Source organism: Odocoileus virginianus, chromosome 16 (assembly GCF_023699985.2).
Source record: "Odocoileus virginianus isolate 20LAN1187 ecotype Illinois chromosome 16, Ovbor_1.2, whole genome shotgun sequence".
In the NCBI taxonomy this organism is placed as follows: Eukaryota; Metazoa; Chordata; class Mammalia; order Artiodactyla; family Cervidae; genus Odocoileus; species Odocoileus virginianus.
In genome coordinates, this window is record NC_069689.1 from 32625620 (window position 1) to 32645039 (window position 19420).

The window sequence follows — 19420 nt, forward strand, 5'->3', positions numbered from 1 at the left end:
AGTTCCCAGTTTGACTTGGAATGTGTAACATTCCATACAGGAATGAGCACAGGGAATAATAAGACTTATTGAAATGACAAAAGCCTTAAGAATAATTTATTCTTATGACATATTATTTCAGAAGCTTTCTAAAGCATATTCCCTCTCCCAATTTCTTGATTTTTTAAATTACATGATAAGGGGGTTAACAGATGAATTTTTGAAAACAAAGTTATTTGCAAAGAGCAAAATATTATGTTATAAGGTAAGTTTATCACACTGGAACCTGCCTTAGAGAATGGCTTTTCTCTAAGAAAGGCTTCAACAGCTTTCCTACACCTGATTGCAAAAGGGAGAAATCCACACCTCACATTTTTAACCACTCTCACATGCAACCTTTAAAATAACAATAATACTAGACTTGACTGTTTTTTAAAAACTAACAGAATCCTGCTCAAACTCTTCCAGAAAATTGCAGAAGAAAATGTCTCCATCACATTATACCAAAACCAGACAAAGATGCCACAAAAAAAGAAAAAAACAGGCCAGTATCACTAATGAACATAGATGCAAAAATCCTCAACAAAATTCTAGCAAATAGAATCCAACAACACATTGAAAGGATCATACATAGTGATCAAGTGGGCTTTATCCCAGGGATGCAAGGATTCTTCAATATACGAAAATCAATCAATGTGATACACCATCTTAACAAATTCAAAGATAAAAAACATATGATCACTTCAATACAGGCAGAGAAAGCTTTTGACAAAATTCAATACCCATTTATGATTTAAAAAAAAAAAAAACTCCCCAGAAAATAGGCACAGAAGAAACTACCTCCACATAGTAAGGGCCATATGTGACAAACCCACAGCAAACATTATTCTCAATGCCAAAGAACTTAAAGCATTTCCTCTAAGATCAGGAACAAGACAAGGGTACCCACTCTCACTACTATTACTCAACATAGTTTTGGAAGTCCTAGCCACAGCAATCAGAGAAGAGAAAGAAATAAAAGGAATGCAGATTTATAAAAGATGAAGTAAAACTCTGTGTACAGATGACATAATACTATACATAAAAAACCTTAAAGATGCCACTAGAAAATTACTAGAGCTAATCAATGAATATAATAAAGTCACAGGATATAAAAGTAATAAACAAAATCCCTTGTATGCATATACACTAACAATGAAAAATCAGAGAGAAATTAGGGAAAAATCAATTAGAACGTATCAAAATTTCACTGAGTGGGATAAAACTCTAGAAGAGTGAGCTTTCTTATGTTCAGTCACTCAGTTGTGTCTGACTCTTTACAACCCCTTGAACTGTAGCCTGCCTGGCTCTTCTGTCTATGTGATTTTCCAGGCAAGAATACTGGAGTAGAAATACTCCAGGGAGTGTCATCTCCTTCTCCAGGGGATCTTCCCAACCCAAGGATCTAACCCAGGTCTTCTGTATTGCAGGCAGATTCTTTACCATCTGAGCTACCAGGTACTGTGTGTTATTTATACCATTTATGTCTGTAAGACTTTCCAGAGGAATAAATATGGAAGATTCTTGCTTCTGGAAGTTTGCATGTTAAGACTGATAACACAGATGTGGTTATATATGTAAAGGACAAATACAGTAGATTAAAACAAATAAAATCATTAAAGAAAAATGTATTAATACCTGATGTGCATCACACATAAGGAAAGGGCAAAGAAACCTTATATTCAAGCTGTGAAGGCAAAATTTTCCTGTATCTACCCTGTGACACAGATGTTAAAGAATCTGCCTGCAATGCAGGAGACCCAGATTCGATCCCTGGGTCAGGAAGATTCCCCAAGAGAAGGAAATGGCTACTCACTCTAGTATTCGTGCCTGGAGAATTTCATGAACAGTAAAGCCTAGCAGGCTACTGTCCATGCGGTTGCAAAGAGTCGGACACACTTGAGACAATAACGCTTCTCACAAAATTTCAACCTGCATGGGATGTTTTTATATTTAGTTGATCAAACAGTGAAGAGAATTCCCATAACCCAGTAAAGCAAAGCAATACTTTACTTGAAGTATATTTCAACTTCTGTGTATTTGCTTTGCCCCTGGGGAAGGAATACCGTATGTGTCATAGCAGCAGAGCAAGCCCAGGAAGTGGCATTAAATTGATTAATCATCCATTTTCATGGGAACTAATTACAATAAACATTTAATTTTCAATTCCAGTAGTTCACAATTAAATGTACCACCCATGGATAACCACCCTCTATTTCTGATTTTCACAAAATTACATCTGATTTCCAAGATATATTAATACTTTAAAGGAAAACTGCCTCATATTGTAGAGATCTACAATAACAGTCTTCATGTGCATTTTTCCTCCCTTTATCTCAACTAGTCAAGCTTGCTTTCCCATCAAATTAATTACTCTATTTGAATGCAAACAAATAGGAAATTCAGCACAACTCTATAGATTCTTCCAAATTCTAAGTTTTGTATTTTTCTTTTACAGGGGGTTCATGTAATAAGATTCCTTTCCAGTCACAGATAAATTTGAGCGGGGTGGGGGGTGGGGAAGCCAACAGACCACAACTTCTGATGATGCAAATGAAGCACTGACTCAAGTACATACGGATACCTACGCAGTTATAACTCTGGCTCTGAAGCTGTATGAGAGGAGTGATCAACCAGCTTTTTGGAACCCAATGACCTCCTGTTCCCCTTCCCCATCAAATGCTTATCTGTGGTCACCTTTCCAGCATTAGAGATAATACCACCTTTATCCCAGCTGCTGTTAAAAATAACATAGATCTTCCCACAAATCCTTTCCTTTCCACAAATCCAAAGAAGATTCAACATTTAAAGTGCAAAAGGCAAAGCCAGTAAGGATTTAAAAACTTTAAAACAAATCTTTGTGGGAAGGTTTTTCTCACCACACTCTATTTATCATCCTACAGAAACTGAAGAAGCATGCCATGGATTGCTCACTAACAAGGACTGCTGCTGCCACCTCCCTGACAGTCCACAAGTTTTCCGTCAAAACCTGACGTTAGCAGAATACGTTCAACGTGAATAAGACATTTAAATAAGGAGTGTGTTCTTTAACCAAAGTAGGAAGCAAAAAATGCAGCTACACATGCATCAAAACTGCCCACCTCTTTCTTTCTCTTGTGATTTTCTCTGTTAAATAAAAGAAGAGAAAAGCCAGAAATCTGCTGCTGTACTCACTGTAAATGCTTTTGTCTCTAAAGGTCCTTCAGGATTAAGTGCCTGGCTCCTCCTCCTCCTCTCCCCACTCGGGTTCTCTGCTTACAGCCAAACAAGATAAAGGCCCCTATCAGGGCTGCTTCATGCCAGCAGGACACGGGCGAGCCTGTAGAGGACGAGCTTCATGCACTCTTAGTGCCCTAAATCCCCAGCAGACAGAGGGCTGCTGCACTGCCCCTATTTGGAAGCTAATGTATAAGCTCCAGTCCTGGGCAGTTATAGGCTGGCCTTTTGGGAACAAGCAGTGATAAGGCTGCTGAGAAAAAGGAGTTAGTTGCCGAAACGAGGATCACTATGAAAAAGAATATTTGGGTGGACAGAGCACATCCAGGCATGGTTCAGAAGAATCAAGACCATATACCCCCAAATCAAGCAATGTTAAAGCAGGATAAATTTTTAAATGTACAAATAAATTAATAGTACTCTAGCAACATAACCAGTTGACAAAGTCAATTTGAGCTAAATGCATTCAGGCCCTATCTCTTAGGAAGAAACTGCTCTTCCCAAAACAAGAGCATCTTCATGTGTATAGTTTGAAAGATGGTCTTATCATCATGTAAATCAACCCCAAACCTAAATACTTACTGTCAATCTTCCCTTACCCTACTCACTCCACAAAAAAACAAGTGACAGACTAAAGCATAAGTCTAGCCAAATTAACAAATATGCTCACGACAAAGGACATGCCACAGAGCTGAGGTGGAGAAAATTAAGTTAGGCATCACTAAGTGTCCTTTTTTCTTTTTCTTCATTTTTTTGCTGTCGTATTTTCATAATTACTCTTCACAGAACCTATTCATAGAGACACTGCATTTTGAAAGAGGAAAAAAAGTTCCACTGGAATGCTTTGGTTTTGTCTATGGTTAGCTCTCATGCTTTGACTGCATTAAGGAAAAATAAATGAACTCAAGAGGTGCACCCTATATCCGCTTCCAGGACTCTAGAATCGGGCTCTGCAAAGAAAACACAAAAACAAGCTTAACAAATGGCTTAATTAAATGTCTCGGCCTACCCAGATGAATGAGGTTCTAATTCATCACCTAGTTTTAAATCTTGCAGCCTGTCTACCTCCCCAGCCTCTTGTGAGGTCAAGGGTTGAGAAATTTTAAGTGGCTTGAAGTTCTTTAAGAAGAGAGCCAAAGACTTCCTACAAAATAGTTAAATTTGTACTTAGGGGGAAGAAGAGTGCCTTTTGTAAGATGCTCCTCAGGAAGTTCCCATCATTACCCACTCCTCCTTCTTCGCCCTCCTCTCCCAGCCCCAAGCCCTCTAGCACTCATCTGGGTAACACTGTTCAGTGAAATCACTGTGGTAACCTCAGATTAGGCTCACTTTCTAATCCTCCTATGTAACAGAGCAGCCTGCAAATGGGTATCAGTGAGAAGAAGAAGCTCAATCTTCAAGTACACAGGCTTAAGGAGTAGGGAGGGGGATGAATATAGCCTGTAAATAGTGGGGCCCAGAAAGATTTCTATAATTTAAAAGGTCTTCTTGGTGTTATCACTGATGCTCTCCCCCATCCTTTTCCCCTTTGATATATCCTTTGTATATGGCTGTCCCCTCAAGCAAATGGCTGATTTCCTCCTACTAATCACACAGAGACCATGAGCCCTCTCCTGCGTCTCTTCTCGATCACTGCTAACTCCTTTGCCCAGAGCATGGGGTCTTGTGTCAGCCATAACACACTTCATCAATTGTCTTCCTTGCTTAACTCCTCCTCCCGCCCTCCCCCCACCCACCTCCTATTAGTATTTAGATCCTCCTCCTGTGGCATGGACACCCAGACTGACTCAGTTAGTCATCACACCTCCCATGTCTTCCTTCCATCACTGCAGTGGTCCATTCCTGTCACTCCAAGATTCAGTTGGCTACTTCACTCCGCTTGGGGTGGGGTAAGGAGCACGAACACTCATCAGCTGCAAATAGTGCCCACAGTCACAAATTTGTGGATATGAACTCAGAGATGCTCATGAGTGTTCATATTTCTTACCCCCACTCCAAGTTGCTAATAATCACCTTTAAGCATTAGGCAGCCACCTTTCTGTTGTTCAAGAAAATGTCTTGGGGAGAACTGGATTTGTAAAACTAATACATCATTTATATATTCATTACTTTTGTCAATGCTATTAATAGAAAGAAAATGAAACAAGATTTATATCAAACCAACTGACATTACTGAGAAATCAACTATATATAAGGCACTATGTGTATATATAACTCATCAGATTACTTTCAAGGAAATTATAATTAATGGGGACAATTTCCCTCCCTCCACTCTCCCCTTAGACACACACACACACACGCACACACACTCATCTACTAATACCTTTAACATAAGCAGAATGTGGGCAAACAAAGCCCTGTGGGGGCCCTGTGGGGTGGCATTAATCCTGGATAGAGGAAAGATAAGGAAGAACCTGAAGAAGGAAACATTTGAGATAGGCTTGTAAAAGTGGTTATGATTTAGATGGGCAAAAATACAAGGGAGATGGGGGAAGAATTCCAGCCTGGGGGAAATACATGGACAAAGACACCTCAACATCAAGAACTTGGGAGAATCAGCAAATAATTCAGTGTTGAGAGGAATTGGGAGCTTGATGGGATGGGAACCAGAAGCAATTAAGACTACAAGGTAAGCTGCAACCGTGTTATAAGAACACTTTGAACACCATACAATGGAGTTTGAAATGAATCTCACAGGGATCAGGAACTCTGAAAAGACTGCAAAAGAAGAGAACAGAATTACAGTTGTGTGCTAGAATGAGACAGAAAAATCAATATACAAGCTCTTATTTACCAAGAAATAAGCATTATGAGAGAATCAACATCTTTTCCAGGCAAACTTCATCAATATAAAATGTAATCTTAAAAACTTCTTTATTCCCCATAAAAAAACAGAAAGAAAGACTGATTGAGACAGAAAGACTACAAGTCTGACTTTTAGATCAGAGTGATTAAAGGAGTTCTGTGCTCTGTTCTACCTACTCAATTAAATATAAAAGCGTTCTCCATTTTTAGCTCTCTATTAACCCTAGCATCATATATCTGAAGTGGAAAATTTTTTAGGATCATTTCATGCAATGTTTTTACTTTTTTCTTGTTCTAAAAATTTTTAATTAATTAAAAAGTAACAAATAGTAATTCAAACATTATAAAAATAGATACTATTGAAGTTAAAAGCTACTCCTCTGTCCCAATATTTTCATCCCAAATCAATAAGTGATAAGAGGCTATTTATCTTTTGTGTCCTCCATATGTAAAGTAGAAAGGAAATGAACCCTAAAAGAAAAGCTGTCTTTTAAGATTCTGAAGCCTAAATTAGTCAGTTATCTCTATTAATGAAGCAATACAGAAGTGTTTGCTAATTCAGTGTTTATTTACTAGGTATTAGTATGTATTCTACAGATAGTTGTCACTAACAAAATGAAAGAACGCTGGGCAATTTCTGCAAAGAGACAGCCAACTAAATATATGTATCTGATTTGGCTCCCTCTAGAAACCTCACTAACACTACTGCAGTGGGGTTTCAGTTTGAAATTTGTTTTAAGTGTAAGCACTCGAGAATGGGAGGGAAAACTAATATTTTTGGCAGCTGAAAATCAAATGAATGTGATAAATGCCTTAGCCAACCCAAGAAAACAAAATCCTAAACACAGTGGCACAGAGAGCAAAGAACCAACCTGATCTTACCTTGGAATTCTTTAAGTATTTTGAAATTGGTGGAGTCAGATACCTCTGGCATTGGAGATGGAAAAGTATTTAGTGAAAAACTGACTTTACCCAAGAAAAGTCTGGCCTTCGTTTCAACTCCTGAGAGGTAATCTCTAAACTTTTGGAATTTCCTGAGTGATAGGATTATTTTTGTTGTTCATGGTGGGCCCCTTAGTCTACACTAACAAGTTGATGCCTGATGGGAGCTAACCAGACAGAAAGACCATTAATGCAATTGGAGGTCTGGGGCCTTGAGCAACCACATGGGCAGTCATTCAATCATTCATGCCTAAGTAATGAAGCCCCAATACGAATTATCAACACTGAAGCTCAAGCTAACTTCCCAGGTCGGCAATACTCCTTGTATTGCTACCCCAAGTAGCAGTACTACTTGGTTATACACCAAGTACAAGAGTAAAGCATCCCTAAGGACATAGAAGCTTTGTATCTGGAAACTTCCCAGTCCCAGATTCCGCCCTATGTTTCTTCCTTTGGCTGGTTCTGATTTGCACACTTCTGCTAGAATAAAACTACAATCCTAAGTATAGTGCTCTCCTGAGTTCTGTGAGTTATCTATCAAATTATCCAATCTGAAGGAGTCTGTGAGAATCTCCAAATTTATCATTATCTGGTCTGAGTGAGGACAGTCCTGGGGACCCCAGAACTTGCAGCTGATATCAGAAATCTTGGGCAAACTAGACAGTCTTGAGGAACTGTACCCTTAACCTCAAGTTTCACCTAACTGTGGATAAAGGAGCAATGCTACATTGAAAAGATTAATTCTGATTGAAAAATGTTTAGAGACATTAGAATTTTAGGTCTTTCCTTATTCTGTGTTGCTGGGTTGTTGCACTCACTCCAATTCTAGATGATTATTATTCAGAAAGAATCAATCAAAGGATCTCTGGACTTAGGGGCTCTGGGCAGTTGAATATAGCAGTACCTTGAAAATAGGTGAATTAAGTTAACAGGCATTCAGAGTGCTGAGACCCTGAGTCTTCCTCTGCAACTTGACTCTCCAAAGCCTTTATCCTTCATTTAGGAGACTAGAGACACCGCCCCCACCCCCGCAAGCAGATCTGATCAGTCCAAGAAGACACAATACAAAAATCTGGCACATCCAGATCACCATACAATGACATTCAGGCCTACCCACACACTCAGAGATTCAACCAGTTTTCTAGTCTCCTACTCCTAAATATGATTAGGCAGTTAAGGATTAGCAGAAATTAAGGAAAAACTCTAATTTGGATAACAGTTGCAAAGGAAGCAAACAAAAAACTTCAACCTGGAGGAAATAGACTACGCAATGAGAAGATGATTTGGTGAAAAATAAAAATTATCAGAGATAAGATATTGTATCCATGAAGAACAGAATTTTATTTTTAAAAATGTATAGAAAAAAGAAGAATTTGGAAAAATAAAAACATGATAGCAGAAAAGGAAATCTTAATATAATGGCTGGACATAAAGTTGAAGAAATCTCACAGAAAGTAAAGCAAAAGATAAATAGACAGAAATTAGGAGAGAAAGATAATCAGGGACCAATTCAAGAGGTCCAAGAATAGGAGTCCCTGAAGGTGAAATGTAAAAGAAAGGAAAATATCATTAATAAAATCTTATAAGAAAATGAAGGATATGAGTAAGAAGACCCCCTCAGTGTATGAAAATAGACACACAATAGGGCACTTTATTGAAATCCAGAACACTAGGAAAATAAGATTTGGGTTAAAGGTAGAGGCATATACAAAGAATTATAAATTAGATTAATTTAGATCTCAATAGTAACTGTGATATTGTGATTTATAGTAAGAATATCTATTTTGTCTTTATCCTCATTTCTGGCACAGAGTTCCTAAAATTCTGGGAATGTCCAAAGCACAAGAGTAAAGAGATCATCTTTCGTTATAATATTTGTTCTTTTGTCCTTCTTACTGAATTGGCTCCAGAGCCATAATGATGAAAGGAGTGTCTTGTTATTCTATAAAGTCTCTTTCAGCCACACCTGAGTTTAAGTTAAGGAGGTGACTTTCAGAAAGGATGGGGGCTGATTGCCAGGGAAACCAACCAGATTAAGAGATTGGAACTTTTGGTCCCACTGTTATAGCCACGCGTTCCGGGAAACAAACTCACTCAGAAGGACACTGCAGATAGTGGAGTGCAGTTTATTACACCGGCAGGCCCAAGGGAGAGTCTCCTCTTAGCCAAGGACCCCAACCAGCATTTGTGAAAATCTTTTATACCCCATGTGTACGTGTCCAAACCCACCACCCCAAACTCCTCGAAATTTACATAACCAAAGGAAGGGTAAATACAACTACAATAACCCCATCATTCACATGTTATGTGTTCAAACAGTTAATAATCAATAAGCTCGTGGTCACATTCCAACCAGTTAATAATAGATAATCCCGATAGATATGGAAAAAATTTATGACCTTTCTGGAGGCAGGGGTGATTACGGTATGTTTCCTCTTAGGCAATGAGTAACCTGGATGTGATCTTCAATATTCCCCTGCCCAGAGAGAGTCTTATCCTTCCATTGTCATTCCCATAGGCACAAAGCACAGAGTTCAGAGTCCACTGGAGAGGTGGCCGTGCACAGCCAGCACGGACAGGCCTGAGATGGAGTCCAGGCCCTATGAATTCCTTCTTCACCATCCCTCAACTTCTAGGGAGGAAAGAGGGGCTAGAGGTTGAATCAAACACTAATGCCTATGATTTAATTAATCATGACTGTGCAATAAAGCCCCATAAAAACCCAAAAGGACAGGCTTTGGAGAGCCACCAGATTGGTGAACAAGAAAGCATCCACAGGCGAGGTGGCTGGTACATCCCAAACTCCACAGAGACAGAAACTCCTGTGCTCAGGACCCTCTGGACTTTGCCCTGTGTCTCTCTTAATCTGGCTGTTCGCTTATATTCTTCATAACCTTTGTGACAAAATGATAATCTAGCAAGTAACCTGTTTTCCTCAGTTCTATGAGTGGTTCTAACTAATTAATCTAACCTGAGGAAGGGGTTGTTTTGTAGTCAGTCAGTCATATGCACAGGAAAACAATCTGGATTTGCAACTGACACCTGAAGTGAGTAGCGAGAAGGGGACAACATGTGGGATCTGATACTATTTTCAGGCAGACAGTGCCAGCACTAAGTTAAATTACAGGATGCACAGCCAATATCACTGAGTTGCTTTGTGTGATAAAAACCACACACTCAGCAATGCCAAAAGTGAAGAAAAGTATTGAGAATAGAAGAGACAGACAGAAGTATGTTTTTCCATAATAGCAACATTGGAGACTAGAAGACAATTGTTTTCCTCAAGAAGAAAGAACTCTAGCATATAATGGGATATCGAGAATAAAACAGTGTGATTAAAAAAAAATCAAATGTGAGGACAGGATAAGAGACTAGTCTCTTCACATTTCAGTTCACAAGAAAAGAAACCTCCCACATACTTTTCTCAAGAGATACCAGTCTCTTTGGTAGGTACTCCACCAAAACAAAGAGGTAACCAAGGAAGAGGAAGTTAAAGGATGTAACAAACAGGAAACCTATCACCCCAAGGTAGCAAAGAGGAGAAATTTAAGGATGCCAGCCATACACCAGGGCAAGGAAGGCATCCAATCCAGATTGGACCAGGTCAGAAGGCTCTCAGAAAGACTTCTCCAAACAGATGACACTGAAAGAAAACCTGATGTGAATGAACACAACAAGAAGATATTTGTTGATCTAGTAGAGCACTGGAGATTGAATTAGAGACAATTCAATTAGAGTCACAGAAAACTAAGCAAATAATAACAATAAACTCTAGAAAAAATTAAAAGGTATACAAAAATAGAATAGGAATTATATTATTCTATGTGGTTTAGTTAAAAATTGCATTTACATATTCTTAATATTAACACTAAATGTTGATGCAATCCAAGTCACAACATATTTTTGCAGGAAGAACTGGGGGTAAGAATTGTGTGTGTGCACTCATGGGCATGTGTGCCCCTGTGAGAGAAAGTAAGAGAGAGGGATGGGATGGGGAAACAAGCTAAATAAATTCCTATCTTTCATAGTAAGAAGTCAATAGATAAAAATAAGAGAAAAAATACTCAGGAAGTAGTCATGCCATTCAATTGTTCTAAGATGAAGGTACTTACCAAAGAATCAGCTGACAGATGAAAATGGTTGCCTCTGAAGAATTGGAAATGGAAAAGAAAGTCTAGAGGCTGCTGTTTGTCTAAAATCCCCTAGCTACTTGACTCTAAACTATTTGTGTGTAAACACGCAAATTTAAAATACTTAGATTAAAAAATAAAAGCGTTTCTTAACTGCAGGACAGGGTTTTAATAGACTCAGGTACATTGAGAATTTCCAAATAAGGAATAGGAATATATGACTTATTTGACTATGAAAATGATTACCTTTGTTTGCTTGTTTGGGGTAGAGAATGGCACAAGACTGGATGGGGCACTCAGTTATAATGCTAAGTTTAAAATTGTGCCTACCCACCTGTTAAAACACCCTATTTTAAAAGACAAAATGCTTATTGTGACTCAGTTCAATAATAAGGTTATATTTGTTTCATTCAAATAATTCCTTTAAGAAATAAGTGCTTCCTATGAACTAAACCTGATCTCATGATGAAAGCCACAGAAGATTAAGGGACCAAGCTGAAGATAAGGTTATTTCATTATTTGTCCTATGAGTGGATATGTTCTAGAGTGAATAACTATTATTTCTGACGACAACTGAATCAGACTAAAATACAAAATAATGAACTTAAGCCAGATCTTTCAACTAATAATACATTTGTTAGTACCATTCATGCTGCAACTTGAGAACACATCAAACAACTACCCACACTTCCATTCTTTCATCAATAGAAGGCATTTTACAGGTGAGGAACTTTCATAAAGACCAGGATTTTCAAAAGCATTATTTCCTATTCATTATTATTTCTTATTCACCCTAACCTCCCAGACATGCAAAGAAGATTTTCTTTAGAAGATTCTAATGTCAGATTTTAAAAATACTAATGGAGACAGTAAGAGCTCTTAATATCTAAAGGTCTGATGTGATCACAGATTCTCCCTCTGAATGTTCTTTTTTACATAAAGAATAATTAAAGGTCTGATATTATATCTGCTTTTCAAAGAAACAATTTCAGCAAGGTAAAATCATTTCAAATATTTTACAATGGTTTTGCTTAAAACGAATCAAGTTTATTAAATACTGTTAAGTATTTCTGTCCATCCAGTCATCTAAATTGAAGATTGGTATCCCTGATAAAGTATGACTTGCTCCAACATGAACTGTTGCTTTAAAAAATAATTCCTAGAATAAAAATTATACATTATGGACCTGCAAAGAAAAATAAAATATATATTTTCTAGTAAAAAAGAGATAGATAGAACAAAAATAAATATGGGCTTGTACTATATATGCTGGTAGGCAATAAAAGCATAGGGCATGGACAAGCTTAAGCTTTTTTCTTAATGAATTATTCATTCTCTTGCTTAAGGAAATAAATAGCAATAATAGAAAGTGCTGAGTAACAGCTAATGATTTAAAAGCCTCTAAAAAGAACCTGGCAGATCCTTGAAGGACCCTAGAAACTTAGATTGAATACTACCAGATGCTCTGTCAGATCTTCCCTTCAGCAAACAGGAAAAAAATATTTTATTTTTTAAATGTTAGTTGCCTCCTCTAAATCCCAGGGAGTACAAGGGACAAAATGCTGAATATTATAACAGATCAACCTGTACTCTTTCCCAACTGCTTGAGAGCTAAAGCCTAGTAAGTTGAAAGCAAAAACCCTCCAGGCCTTAGATTTTATCACTTACCACTAACAAAGTTTAGCTGTGCTGTGGGAAGACAGCAGCAGGTTCCCAGAGAGGTCATCATTTCCAAGCCTTTCACTTCTTGCTCTCCTTAGTAAGTCTTGGATAAGACTTTATCATCAAGCACATGAGAATCTGGCAGTCATCCAAGACCCAAGGGTCATCCAGATGCTTCAAAGCCAACTAAGCATTTTATTTTAATTTTTCCTATCTTTCCTTCCTAGCAACAGTTAAATTTGATAGGGCACTCATAAACAGTTGTTCCTTCTCCATCAAGCTCAGAAAATCATCTTTGTATAATTTTTCAATTTAGACTTCACAATCATATCATACATCACATGACACAGCTATTTTGGGTCTTACTTAGTCATTTACAGCTAAATACAAATGAACCTCAGACAAATTATGCCTGTCACAGCTTCTGTTCATTGTGCCCTTTGCCCAGATCCTGTCACCATTAACAGTTCCCTATGAGTCATTGATTTGGATACTCAACATTTTTTGAATGAATTTCTTCAACAAGAAATGTTACTTCATAGGTTTGAAAATGAACAATCCAGAATGTGTCATCAATACAGCTGACAACTTTTAGAACAAGAGTATTTGGAATGACCTTTAATTAAACTAGACTCTATAATGTGGGAGTTTTATTTCATTTTTAAATAATGTAGAACACAAACATCAGAGAGAATATGGCTTTTCTCAGCTTCCATCATAATGTGCAAAGTAACATGAAGAAAACAGATTTAGACAGATTTATAACAAAGCAGAGAAATATTTTGGCCTGACAGTTTTATGTATACCATAGTTTAAGCGAAAAAAGGGTATTTAATGGGCATCTTACTTTGACACTTTCTTGGTGCTATGAAAAACAAGTGAGGCAACACTTGTTGACCCTCCCCCTTCCAGGAACTTCAGGCCCAGGAAAGGAAGAACTAGCAGTTTCCGTGTGGACTTACTTCTCAACTGAACCATAAAGAGAAAAGGTTGGAGAAAAACTGCTCTGAACATAAAGAATAAGTCTACTGTTTTTCCATTTTTTACCAGCTTTATTGAGATACAACTGACATATAAAAATGTGTATACAGTTAAGTGTAAGTGAGGGCTTCCCTGGTGGCTCAGATGGTAAAGAATCTGCCTGCAATACAGGATATCTGGGTTTGATCCCTGGGTTGGGAAGATCCCCTGGAGAAGGAAATGGCTACCCACTCCAGTATTCTTGCCTGGAGAATTCCATGGACAGAGGAGCCTGGTGGGCTACAGCCCATGGGGTCACAAAAAGTTGGACATGACTGAATGACCAAGCATGCACACAGGTGTATGTGATGATCTGACATACAAATATTGCAAAAGAATAACAACATAAGGTTAGTTAATACACCCATCAACTCACATAATTATAATCTTGTGTATGTGTGGTAAGATCACTTAAGATATATTAGTATTAAATATAGTCACAATACTGTCCATTAGGTTCCCAGAACTTAATCATCTTATACCTGGAAGATAATGCCTCTAACAACCACATTCTACTTTCCATTTCTATGAGCTTGGCTTTATTTTAGATTCCACATACAAGTAAAACCATATAATATTTCCCTTTCTCTGTCTAATTTTTATTACTTAGCCCTCAGGTCAATCTATGTTGTCACAAATGGTAGGGTTTCCTTCCTCTTATGAATTTTTATATATATATATATTTATATACACACACACACACACACACACACACACACACACACACATTCATGTCACATTATATTTATCCATTCATTTCTTGATGAACACAGATTTTTCCCATGTCTTAGTTATTGTGAACAATGCTGCAATAAACATGGGGATAGATATCTCTTCAAGACAGTGATTTCATTTTCTTTGGATATATACTCAGAAATGGGATTGCTGGATCACATAGCAGTTCTATTTTTTTAGGAAACTTCATACTATTTTCCACAGTAGCTACACCAATTTACATTCGTATCAATAGTGCACAACAGTTGCCTTTTCTCCACATCCTCACCAGCATTTGCTGTCACGTGTCTCTTTGAGAACAGTTATTCTAATAAGTGTGAGGTGATATCTCGTCGTGGTCTTGATTTGTATTTCCCTGATGATTACTAACATTGAGCAACTTTTCTTATACCTGTTGGCCATTTGTGTATCTTCTTCGGAAAAATATCTACTCACATTCTCTGCCCATTTTTAAATGGGATTATTCAGGGGATTTGCTATTGAGCTGTGTAAGTTTCTTGTATATTTGAGATGTTAACTCCTTATCTAATATATGGTGTGCAAATATTTTCTCCTATTCCATATACTACAAAAACTTTTTCCCAGTTGAGTATTCTTGACTGCCTTGTCAAATATGACTCAACTCTGCCCTCCAGTGAGTAAGCACCAGCCCCCAGGCCACCCTCCCACCCCGCCACCCCAGGCCATGTACACGGCTTCAGGGGGCCCTAGCTCCACCCTCCAGCAAGTCAACACCAAGTCCTATCCCCTCGGGGCTGCATGACCAGCCACAGGGGCATCCAGCCCCACCCATCAGCAAGCCAGCAGCAGCTCCATGCCCCCCCTCACCAGACGACACAGCCCACTGCACAGGAAGCCTACCCCACCCCCCAGTGGCACTGAAGCCACCACATGAGGCATGACCCTGCAGCCAATGAGACCAGGGGTCAGTCTGACCTCCCAAAGCATCCATTGTAATCAGCTCCAGCACAACAGAAGGGCAGACACATCCCACAGTGACGGCAACCCTAGAGTGTACAGCTCTGGTAACCAGAGGGGAGTGCTTCTGGGCCCCACAGCACATCTCCTCCATAAGGCCACTTCTCCAAGACTGAGAAATGTAACCAACCTACCCAACACACTGAAATAGAGAACTGGGCAAAATGAGGAGACAGACTATGTTCCAAATAAAGAAATGAGGCATAACCTCAGAAAAACAACCAAAAGAAGTGGAGAAAAGCAATCTTTAAGATGATTATTTTTATTTATTTGCCAGGCAAATTACAGATCTTCATTTCTTTGTGGTTGGAGCTTTATTAGTTTTCTTTGGTCGTGTCATATATTGCCTGACACTTCATGATCCATGCAACTTTACATTGGCTTTTGTGCATTTGAAGGAGCAAGCACCTCTTCCAGTCTTTATAGTTTGGTTTCAGTAAGAAAAGACCTTCTCCTGTCTATTCCTTCAGTTGGTGGAATAACCTACAGAATCACAGTTATGCTGGGCTGGAGCTGGTTATGAGGTTGTTGCTGGGTTTGCAGTGAGAGCCACGGTTAGCAGGCTTGTTCTCAGGGTCTCAGGTAGATGTGGATAATGCCTGGTGCCTCTAGTACCTTATTTAGTAAGTAATACTGAGTAAGTAGTGCTCAGACAGCTGTCCCCTTCAGAATCCACAGTGGGGTCTTCAGACAGTGGACCTATTACAGGTGTGTGGCAGGTGTGGTCTCTAGGAAGACTGCCACCCAGTCATTGGATGGGTCCCTATGTGGGCAGGACTTATCGTGAACCTCAGCTGAGAGGGGCTGAAAGCAAGCCCCAGGACTGTTTCAGTTTCCAGAGCCAAAACTGAACTCTGCAGACCTGCCTCTGCAAGCATAGGTAAGTCTCCCACCAGGTCCCTGAGCAAGCCGGACTGATCCCTGACTGGGAGTAGAGGTACTAAAGCCAAGTATAGGGCCCTTTCAGGATCTCCAGGAGTCTGGGCAAAAGGGCCTGCTGCCTGATCCCCAAAGGCACTGGAGTAAGGCCCTTTCAGATCTCCAAGGGCACACTCGGGAGTGTCTCCTGCGCTGGGACCCTAGAGCCCCAGGACTGCTGGCAGACTGGCAGACCGTGGCTGTGAGGAAGCTAATGCCATGGATAGGGCCCTTTCAAGGTCTCCTAGGATCCATATGAGAGTTTCTCCTGCCTGGTTCCTATGCCAACAGGCTTGCTCTTGGATTGCAGCTGGCACAGGACTAATACCTAGTCTGAGGCCCTTCAAGGATCGCCAGGGCACAGATGAGAGTACCTCCTACCTCATCAAGTCTCTGTACTTTTAAACTAGTTTCTGAGTCTAATGTTGTTAAGTCACTCAATTGTGTGCAACTCTTTGTGACCTCATGGACTGCAGCACACCAGGCTCCCCATTCTTCACTATCTCCCAGAGTTGGTTCAAATTCATGTCCATTGAGTTGGTGATACCATCCAACTATCTTATCTTCTGTCACCCCCTTCTCCTCCTGCCCTCAATCTTTCCCAGCATCAGGGTCTTTTTCAATGAGCTGACTCTTCACATCAGGTGGCCAAAGTATTGGAACTTCAGCATCAGTCCTTCCAATGAATATTTAAGACTGATTTCTTTTAGGATTGACTAGTTTGATCTCCTTGCAGTCCAAGGGATTCTCAAGAGTCTTCTCCAGCACCACAGTTCAAAAACTTCAAGTCTTCGGCACTCAACCTTCTCTCTGGTCCAACTTTCACATATGTACATGACTATTGGAAAAATCATAGCTTTATGGATCTTTGTTGGCAAAGTGATGTCTCAGCTTTTTAATATGCTGCCTAGGTTTGTCATAGCTTTCCCTCCAAGGAACAAGCATCTTTTGATTTTATGGCTGTAGTCACTCTCTGTAGTGATTTTGGAGCCAAAGAAAATAAAATCTGTCACTACTTCCACTTTTTCCCCTTCTATTTGTCCATGAAGTGATGGGACCAGATACCATGATCTTAGTTTTATAAGGTGGAATTTTAAGCCAACTTTTTTCACACTTCTCTTTCACTGTAATCAAGAGGCTCTTGACAGAAAGAATAATTAAAGGTCTGTCACTTTCTACCATAGGAATGGTATCATCTGCATGTCTGAGGTTGTTATTTCTCCCAGCAATCTTGATTCCAACCTGTGATTCATCCAGCTCGATGTTTCACATGATATACTCTGCATAGAAGTGAAATAAACAGGGTGACAGTATACAGCATTGATGTCTACCTTTCCCAACTTTGAACCAGTCAGTTGTTTCATGTAAGGTTCTAACTGTTGCTTCTTGACCTACACACAGGTTTCTCAGGAGGCAGGCAAAGTGGTCTGGTATTCCCATCTGTTTAAGAATTTTCCACAATTTGTTGTGATCCATCCAAAAAGTCAAAGGCTTTAGCACAGTCATGAAGCAGATGTTTTTCTGGCATTCCCTTGCTTTCTCTATGATTCATCAGATGTTTGCAATTTGATCTCTGGTTCCTCTGCCTTTTCTAAACCCATCTTACATATCTGGAAGTTCTTGGTTCACATACTGCTGCAGTCTGGCTTGAAGGATTTAGAGCATTACCTTGCTAGCATGTGAAATGAGTGTAATTGTATAGTAGTTTGAATATTCTATGGCATTGTCCTTTGGCAGGGGTACCATACCCTAAACTGAAGAATTTTAAGCTTATATTTATATTTAATATACTTATATTAAATAATACACCTATTTAATACTTAGATCTCATCTATTCTTCCACTCAGATCTCAAAATGCTATCAGCATAGCCTTAACCTTCTGTCAGGAAATTGGAATCTGATCAGATCTGAAGGAAAGACTGAAAGATATTATTGAGGGAGATTAGTTCATCAGTAAACATCACTCCATAGCAGGATTCTTCTACCTTGCTATTGTTTACATTTTGGGCCAGATAATCCTTTATTATGGCTTCCCAGGTGGTACAGTGGTAAAGAATCTGCCTGCCAATGCAGGAGACACAGAAGACATGGGTTCGACCCCTGGGTTGGGAAGATTCCCAGGAGAAGCAAATGGCAACCCACTCTGGCATTCTTGCCTGGAAAATCCCATAATCAGAGGAGCCTGGCAGGTTGTACACTCCTTAGGGGTTGCAAAGAGTAGGATACGACTTAGCAACTGAACACAGCACAATATTGTATAATAAAGAGCTGACTTGTGCATTGTAGCATTTTCACCACCAGATGCCCATAGCACTCCCACCTGTCCAGTGATGATGATCAAAATGTCTTTAGATAGTGCCAAATGTTTCCTAGGGTTAAAATCACTCCTGGTAGAGAACCACTGCCTTATATTGAGACTCACAGTTGACATTCCCCTCCCACATACCCAGAGCTTCACATCAGCTTCTAAAATATTTTAAAATTATGTATGGGTGAATATATATAAATCTGTAATATGTGTTTGAATTAATTAACCATTTAGGAAGCATAGCATAGTTTGGCTCTTCTCAACTAAAATCATTTTGTTCTTTACAAGATCTAAACTTTAAAAAAAATTTTCTGAAAAACACCCTCTAAAATTAAAAGTATCCATCCTCCCAAAATTTAAAAATTGAAAACAAAAACTATTTAACATTATCTATCCATGGGAAATGAAGTGAAGTTTACCTTTCTTTACACAATCCTAAACAGACGTTCTTTCTCACTCAAGAAACAATTTATTATCTTAACCATCATCATGATCATCTAAAAATCTCATCATGCATAATCAAGAGAGGTAAGAAAGTCAAGTGGATTTTCCTGAGGATACCTCTGAGGTTCTGGCCTTTAAGAGATGTCAGTTTGAAATGTGGAATTTTACTACCTTTCATGATGTTAAGTACTTTTAATGTCAGTTTCAAATTAAAAGAGTGCCTTTTTGCATGTAAGAAAAATA

At 38.9% G+C, this 19420-nt stretch overlaps 1 protein-coding gene across 1 annotated transcript in view; it reads right to left on the bottom strand.

Annotated features, from left to right (window-relative positions):
* The window catches only part of AKAP6 (A-kinase anchoring protein 6), a 486146-nt gene that overhangs the window by 379381 nt on the left and 87345 nt on the right, over positions 1 to 19420 (bottom strand). The window lies entirely within an intron of this gene.